Genomic DNA, 7,644 nt, shown 5'->3' with positions numbered 1-7,644 from the left:
TTCAAAGAATAGATCATTCCAATTTTATACAAAGTTTCCCAGAGAATGCAAAAAAAGGGACAACTCCAATATTCACTTTGAAAAGCCATGTAACATTATTTAAATTAGGTTTGGGTACCATAAGAAATAGATATTATAGGCGGATATCAATTGTGAAAACAAATGCAAAAAAAAAAAAAGAAAGCAAACCAGTTCAGCAATATAAATCAAAGTTAACATAACATGAGTAATCGCTTCTCGGCCTTTTGGCTAAGATCAAGTGTAGTATCTGTTCTTATCAGTTTAACATAACATGAGTAATTTGAATTTATTCCAGCAATATGTTTATGTTGATATTATAGAATTTTTTAAATTTATAAATATATACCAGATTAAAGGGAGGAAACTGTGTAATAAACTCAATAAATGAAGAAAAAAGTGATAAAATGTAACACCCATTAATGGCAGAAAGTCATAAGAAAGAAATATATGAAAGCCTCCTCAATGTAGGAGAGTAGCAACATTCTTAATGAAAACATACTGATATCATTCTCCTTACCATCAGAAAAAAAGAAAAAAAGAATATCTCTACTCAGCTTTTATCAATGTTGTCCTAAAAATCTGTGCCAATGCAGCAGATTTAGAAAATGTAATTTTAGAAATTACATAAATTAGCAATGCATAAATATAAGAAAAGTGGCTGAAGACCTATATAGATAAAATGATTAAATTTTATTTGGAAGAATTTAAAGGAAGCCGAAAGGGGTTATACCATATTTGTGGAAATGAAAAAAATGTAAATTGATCTATACATTACGTGTAGTTTCACTAAATTTCCGAACAACTGACTCAAGCAGATCCAAATTATAGGAGGAGCAAAGATTCTAGAATATTCTGGAATAAAGTGGGGAAATTGTTTTATCTAATATCAAGATCTACCAGAAAGTTGTGATAACTAAATAAGTATGATATTGCCAGTGAGAAGACAAAAATTAATCACTGGACCATTGAACACTACATCAAAAACTAATAATGTATTATATGTTGGCTAACTTAACATAATAAAAAAATAATAAGAATAAATAAAAATAAAATTCAGAGTCCTGCATGTGACCACTTATATATGCAAATATGATATAATGAAGGTGACATTGTCCATCAGTGTGAGAAGGAATATCTTGTACATAAATGATGCTAGGAAAATTGGTTATCCATCATATTGGATTTTATTTCACACTATCTACAAAAATTCAGTTCTAGATAGACATAAACATGAAAGGAGTATTTTGAAACTTTTACAAGAAAAGAATCGTTGTGCCTTCACTGTAAGGAATTACTTCTTGTAATAATTGTAATATTTTTGTAATTACCTCTTGTAATTCATGTAATTACTTTCTTGTAAACAAAAAAGTTTCAACTACATTAAAATTAAAATTTTTATTGAGAAAAGGACTCCAAAACATGAAATACTAAAAAACACACAGGTAGAAGAAATTAGTAACATGTTATCATCTTATAAAGAATTCCTACAAATCAATAATAGAAGAGACATACAACTTATTTTTTAAATGGGAAAACTAATGATTAGGCATTACAGAGAAGAAGTACCCAAACAGGCCAATGAATATACCAATAAATATAATGGAGATTTATGTATGTAAATATATATGAGCTATGGAGGAAAATGAAGCAGCATAAGGGGATAGGTGTGAAAGGGGATGAATTGGAGATATATTTTGGGGACAGGATAAACATGTCTTATGATGCATCAGCTGTGGTATAAAAAAAGAAAATGAGAAATTGAAGATGACCCCTGGATTTTGGCCTTGAGCAACTGATTAACATTCATTAAGATGGGAAGACTAAGGCTTTTGGGGGGATAGAGTAATGAAATAAGAATTTTGTTTTATATATGTTAGGTTCTAGATGCCTATTAGTGTTAACCAGTTATTGATGCCTCAATTTGGGGAGTCTCTTCATATAATTAGGGTAATAACTCAAAAGAAAAAGCCTACCTGATATTGCCATATATCATAAAAAGATATTTGGCATAATTTGCAGTCATTTGTCTTATTTAAGAAACTGAATTAAATAGGAATGGATGAAAATTTGATCTTTAATGATGAAACATTGTAAGTATTTCTGTTGTTGTCAGGATACAACACTATAGCCACAATTCTATTAATGTTGTGACAAACAAAATTATTTAAGATAAATAATGTGTATAAAATGTGGATACAGTAATAAGTTTATTACACACATGTGAAGCTCTAGAGAGATATGATTCATTGAAAAAGCCCATTGAGGCATTAAGAAATAGAACCTGAAAAAAAGTAATTTTGCAGAGCTAGGATTCCTTAGATAAGTGAATTTTTCCCTGTTATAGTCCCTTCTTCTTCCAGCCTCCATTATAACAATCCAGAAGAGAGGTAATTCAGGGCATTAGACAAGATAGTAAGAGGTTTACTGGAGAATAGGCGAGATGGGTAACAAAAATTAATGAGTTAGAAATTCACAATTTGATTAGGTGAAGCACAGAGGATATTTCTAGGGCAGTAAAAGTTTTGTGTAGTACTAGAGTGGTGGATACATGACATTATGCATTTGTCAAAACTCATAAAACTTTACAGCACAAAAAGTAAAAATTCATATATTCAAAATTTTAAAACTCAATTAGGAGGTTGAAGGATCTCAGGATGGAATGCAAAATGTAACAAAAGAATTAACTGTATTATAACTGCATGATATAATTTCACTGAAGGGGGAGGGAAAAAGGGTACTGACCTAAATAATTTTAGAAATTATTGGAACTGTAAGACTAAAGGCAAAGGAACTGTATATAAGGAGTACTGAGTTGGTGAAGTTATATCTTGTGTAGGTGTGGATTGATAAATCTGAAAATACTATACATGTATACTGGAATTAAACAAAAGTAAATCAATGTCAAATGGTAGGAGCCAAGCTTCTTAGTGTTAGAAAGGGAGGTTACAGATAAGCAAGGAGGAAGAGTAGAATGAACTATCCAGTATTGGGTTAGAGTCAGAGCCATTGGTCTGAACATGTAGATACAGATAGATATGGAAATATGTGTATATACAAAGACTAGTGTATATGCATATATTTCTTAGCTCTGCTGGTGGAGAGAGAGCCTAGAAGCAAAAACCCCAGTAACAACAAGCCCGTCAGCATCTGGATCTTGGTTTCTAATATTGTCCTCTAATAAAAGGACCCAGAGCACCTGGAGAGATGGCTGATTCTAGGTCTGGGACAAGAAATGTACAAGATGATCCTGAGTCATCTTGTAGGGTTAGAAAATAAGGAAGTGATAAAAAAAAAAATCAAAATTATAGGGATATGCCAAAAGTACACAGGAGTCACCCGAAAGAACTCAAAATGGCCAAAGTTGGACCAATTTAAGAAACAAAATAAATAATGTAGTATTCATGAACATAAGACATTAGTAAAACCATTTCAAAATGGAGCAGACCAGCCATTTCGAGGAAATACCTTGCATGTCCAATTTTCTGAACCTTTGAACTGGGCTAAATTACCAGCATTCCAAGAAGTCAGCAGGAAAGCAAATACCCTGTTTGAGAAGATTGATAAAATTGAACTTTTGCCTAGTGATCACTTCGCCTGACCAATCAAGGAAGTACAAATATAGCCCTGCTTCTCAGCACCAATGAACTCTTTTCAAAACAACTTACCTAATCTTCCCCTTTTTTCCCATAAAATTCCTTAGTCCACCTTCTGTAATCAGTACACTATTTGAGTTTCTCCCTAAATCTGTGTACCCCAAATTGCAATTCTTTGATCCCAAATAAAAGCTTTGCTTCTTGAACTGGTTTCTTGTTTTTAGGTTGGCATATAGGATTATCACTTAAAGGATAAACTAAACATCCAGAAATCCATACCGTTGCTCATAAATGATTGAATAAATAAATGGGAGTAAAGAAACATATTTCCATACTGAAGAATTCTAAATAATTTATGTAAATACTTCCCATAAGGAGGTAGAGCATAACTATAATTCCCACAAACACCACTTCATCTAGATAATTCAGGTTAACATCATCAGTGATGTCATGTTGATAATATGTAACTTTGATATGATGTAATGGGAATGATACTTCCTTTCTGTGACCCTCCTCCAAAAACACACAACTTCAATAAAATGGTGAAAAAAAACTTCAGACAAACTCCAACTGAGGGACATTCTACAAAATCACTGATCAAAATTGTCAAGGGAACAAGGAAAATATAAGAAACTATCATAGTCTAGACGAGCCTAAGAAGACATAATGACTAAAGGTAATGTGATACTCTGGATGGGATTTTGGTAAAGAAAAGGGACATTAGATAAAAACTAAGGAAATCTGAGTAAAGCATGGAGTTTAGTTAATTACAATGTATCACTATTGGTTCATTAGCTGTGACAAATGTACCACAGTAATGTAAAATGTTAACCACAGGGGAAACTGAATAGAAGTATCCAGGGATTCTATGTACTATATTTGCAACATTTCTTTAAATTGAAAATTATTCTTAAAAAAGTCTATTAAATGTTAGCACAAGGAGAAATAGCAATATGAATATTCTTATATCTATTTTAAAAATGTACTTCATAATTAAAACCTTTCCACCAAGAATAGAAAAGTGGAATAAAAATTCATGAAAACTAGCCTTTAGAGCACTTACTCATTTTTTCAAAATTCAGGTAGAGTATCCTCTATATTTTGAATGCTTTCTTATTGCATAATTTATATTCCTGTTCTAGTCAGTGTTACACTTACTGGTATATTTACCTGTGTCCCTCTGTTTTACCAGAGGTTCCCAAGTAGGAGCTATGATTATTTTTCTCTTCATGGTCAGAGTCCAGGAAACATAAGTCCATGTAGTTACCAGAATGTTCTTATTAAATGCATGGAGATTTAGACTATGAAAGAGAAAGAACTAAAGACAAAGATACAGGAACGCCATATGGAAACAACAACCAGAAAATGAAACAATTAAGATATAACTGGACTAGGGGGTGGAGCAAGATGGCGGAAGAGTAGGAGACCTAAATTTCGTCTGGTCTCAGGAATTCAACTGGATAGGGATCAAACCATTCTGAACACCTACAAACTCAACAGGAGATCGAAGAAAAAATAGCAACAACTCTCTGAACAGAAAAGCGACCACTTTCTGGAAGGTAAGACGTGCGGAGAAGTGAATCCGAGGCAATATTCAGGAGAATAGATGGCAGGGAAGGGGTCCTCCATCGGCCACTTCTGGCAAGTGATAGACCCGCGGAGCACAAAATCGGAACTTTTAGAAGTCTGCTCCGCTGAGGGACGTCACGCCAGTGGCTAAGCAGGGGGTGGAACCCTCGCGGGACAGTATGGTCTCAGGACCCTCAGGGTCACAGAAAGACCAGGGGTGCCTGAGTGCGGCAGAGCTCCCAGGTATCCGAGCGGGGAAGCCGGCTGCAGAAATGAAGCTGAGGCATGGGCTCTCAGCTCGGGGTTGCCATAAACCATGATCCGCAGCACAGTCAGGCCCCTGCTCTTCCAGCAGGGACCCAACAAGTGGCAGATCCAGGGAGACTCCCCTTCCTCCCTCGGGAGGAGTGGTGCGGGAGAGCACCGCAGGGATCTGCTGGGTTTGGAGACTCCACGCAGGGTCACGTGCCAGAGATAGAAATGCTCGGTCACAGGCTGGGTGAGCACAGAGTGTGGCCGGAGACCGGGGAGACGGGAGTAACTGATGGCTTTTCTCTGGGGGCGCACTGAGGAGCGGGGCCCTGAGTTGTTGGCTCCTCCGGGGCGGAGATTGGGAGGCCGCCATTTTCACTCTCATCCTCCAAAGCTGTACGGAAACTTGCAGGGAACAAAAGCTCCCGAGAGCAAACCCGAGGAGATTACTTAGCGGGGACTGGGCAAGGACGGGGCAATTCCGCCTCCAGCAAAGACATGTGGGAACCAGGGGAACAGGCCCCTCCCCCAGAAGATCAGTGAGAACAGCCAGCCAAGACCAAGATTACCGATCACTGAGAATGGCAGAACTCCAGCGCTAGGTGAATAGTGCACATAGAATCCATGGCTTTTTTACCATGATTCTTTAGTCTTTCAAAGTTAATTTTTTTTTAACTGTCTTTTTTTTTTTTGAATTTTTCTTTTTCCCTTTTTCAACCAATATCTTATCAATCCCCTTTTTAAAAAACATTTTTATTTTTCATTTTCAGAGTCATATTCTATGCCTTCATAGTAGTTACCCTTATTTTTGGCATATATAAATATATAAGTTGTTCTCTCTTTAAAAATTTGAGATAGTTTCTTCTAACAGTTCAAAATATACCCTAAATCTCTAGTGTATGCTTTTGTTCTACTCTCCTGCCTGATCACATTCTCTCCCTTTTTTTTCTTTTTTTTTTTTTAAATCCTCTTCTTTCTTTTTTCAAACAACTTTTTATCAATTCCTTTTATAAAATTTTTTATACTTTTCATCTTTACAGTCATATTCCATCCCTTCATCATATCAACCCTTATTTTTGTACATATATAAGTTTTTCTTTCTTTAAAATTTTGGGAGGTACTTTCTTCTAACAGACCAAAATACACCCAAAATCTAGTGTGTGGCACTGATCTATGCACCAGCCTGATCATATTTGATCATATTCTGTTTTTTTGTTTTGTTTTGTTCTGTTTTTGTTTGTTTTTATCTTTTTCTTTTTCTTTTTTTTTCTTTTTTCTTTTTTCTTTCTTTCCCTTTCTTTTCCCCTGGTTTCAGTTCTTTTCTGATTTGTTTAGAGTATATTTTCTGGGGACATTGTTACCCTGTTAGCATTTTGTTCTCTCATTAATCTATTCTCCTCCGGACAAAATGACAAGGCAGAAAAAATCACCTCAACAAAAAGAACAAGAGGTAGTACCGACTGCCAGGGACCTACTCAATACGGACATTAGTACGATGTCGGATCTAGAGTTCAGAATCGTCACTTTAAAGATACTAGCTGGGCTTGAAAAAAGCATGGAAGTTATTAGAGAAACCCTTCCTGGAGAAATAAAAGAACTAAAATCTAACCAGGTCGAAATCAAAAAGGCTATTGCAGGTGCAATCAAAAATGGGGGCGCTAACTGCTAGGATAAATGATGCAGAAGAGAGAATCAGTAATATAGAAGACCAATGATGGAAAATAAAAAAGCTGAGAAAAAGAGAGAGAAACAACTACTGGATCACGAGGGCAGATTTCTAGAGATAAGCGATACCATAAGATAAAACAACATTAGAATAATTGGGATCCCAGAAAAAGAAGAAAGAGAGAGAGGGGCAGAAGGTATATTGGAGCAAATTATAGCAGAGAACTTCCCTAATTTGGGGAAGGAAACAGGCATCAAAATCCAGGAAGCACAGAGAACCCCTCTCAAAATCAACAAAATAGGTCAACACCCTGACATCTAATAGTAAAACTTATGAGTCTCAGAGACAAAGAGAAAATCCTGAAAGCAGCTCAGGAGAAGAGATCTGTAACCTACAATGGTAGAAACATTAGATTGGCAACAGACCTATCCACAGAGACCTGGCAGGCCAGAAAGGACTGGCAGGATATATTCAGAGCACTAAATGAGAAAAATATGCAGCCAAGAATACTATATCCAGCTAGGCTGTCATTGAAAATAGAAG

At 35.6% G+C, this 7,644-nt stretch overlaps 1 pseudogene; it reads left to right on the top strand.

The window, feature by feature from the left end:
* Nucleotides 1–229: 229 nt before the first annotated feature.
* Nucleotides 230–348, top strand: LOC118530851 (U2 spliceosomal RNA; annotated as a pseudogene).
* The last annotated feature ends 7,296 nt before the right edge of the window (nucleotides 349–7,644 follow it).

This window comes from Halichoerus grypus, chromosome 7 (genome assembly GCF_964656455.1).
Source record: "Halichoerus grypus chromosome 7, mHalGry1.hap1.1, whole genome shotgun sequence".
Lineage (NCBI taxonomy): Eukaryota > Metazoa > Chordata > Mammalia > Carnivora > Phocidae > Halichoerus > Halichoerus grypus.
Note: the sequence above shows the minus strand (reverse complement) of the source record. Positions and strands in the feature narration are given on the sequence as shown.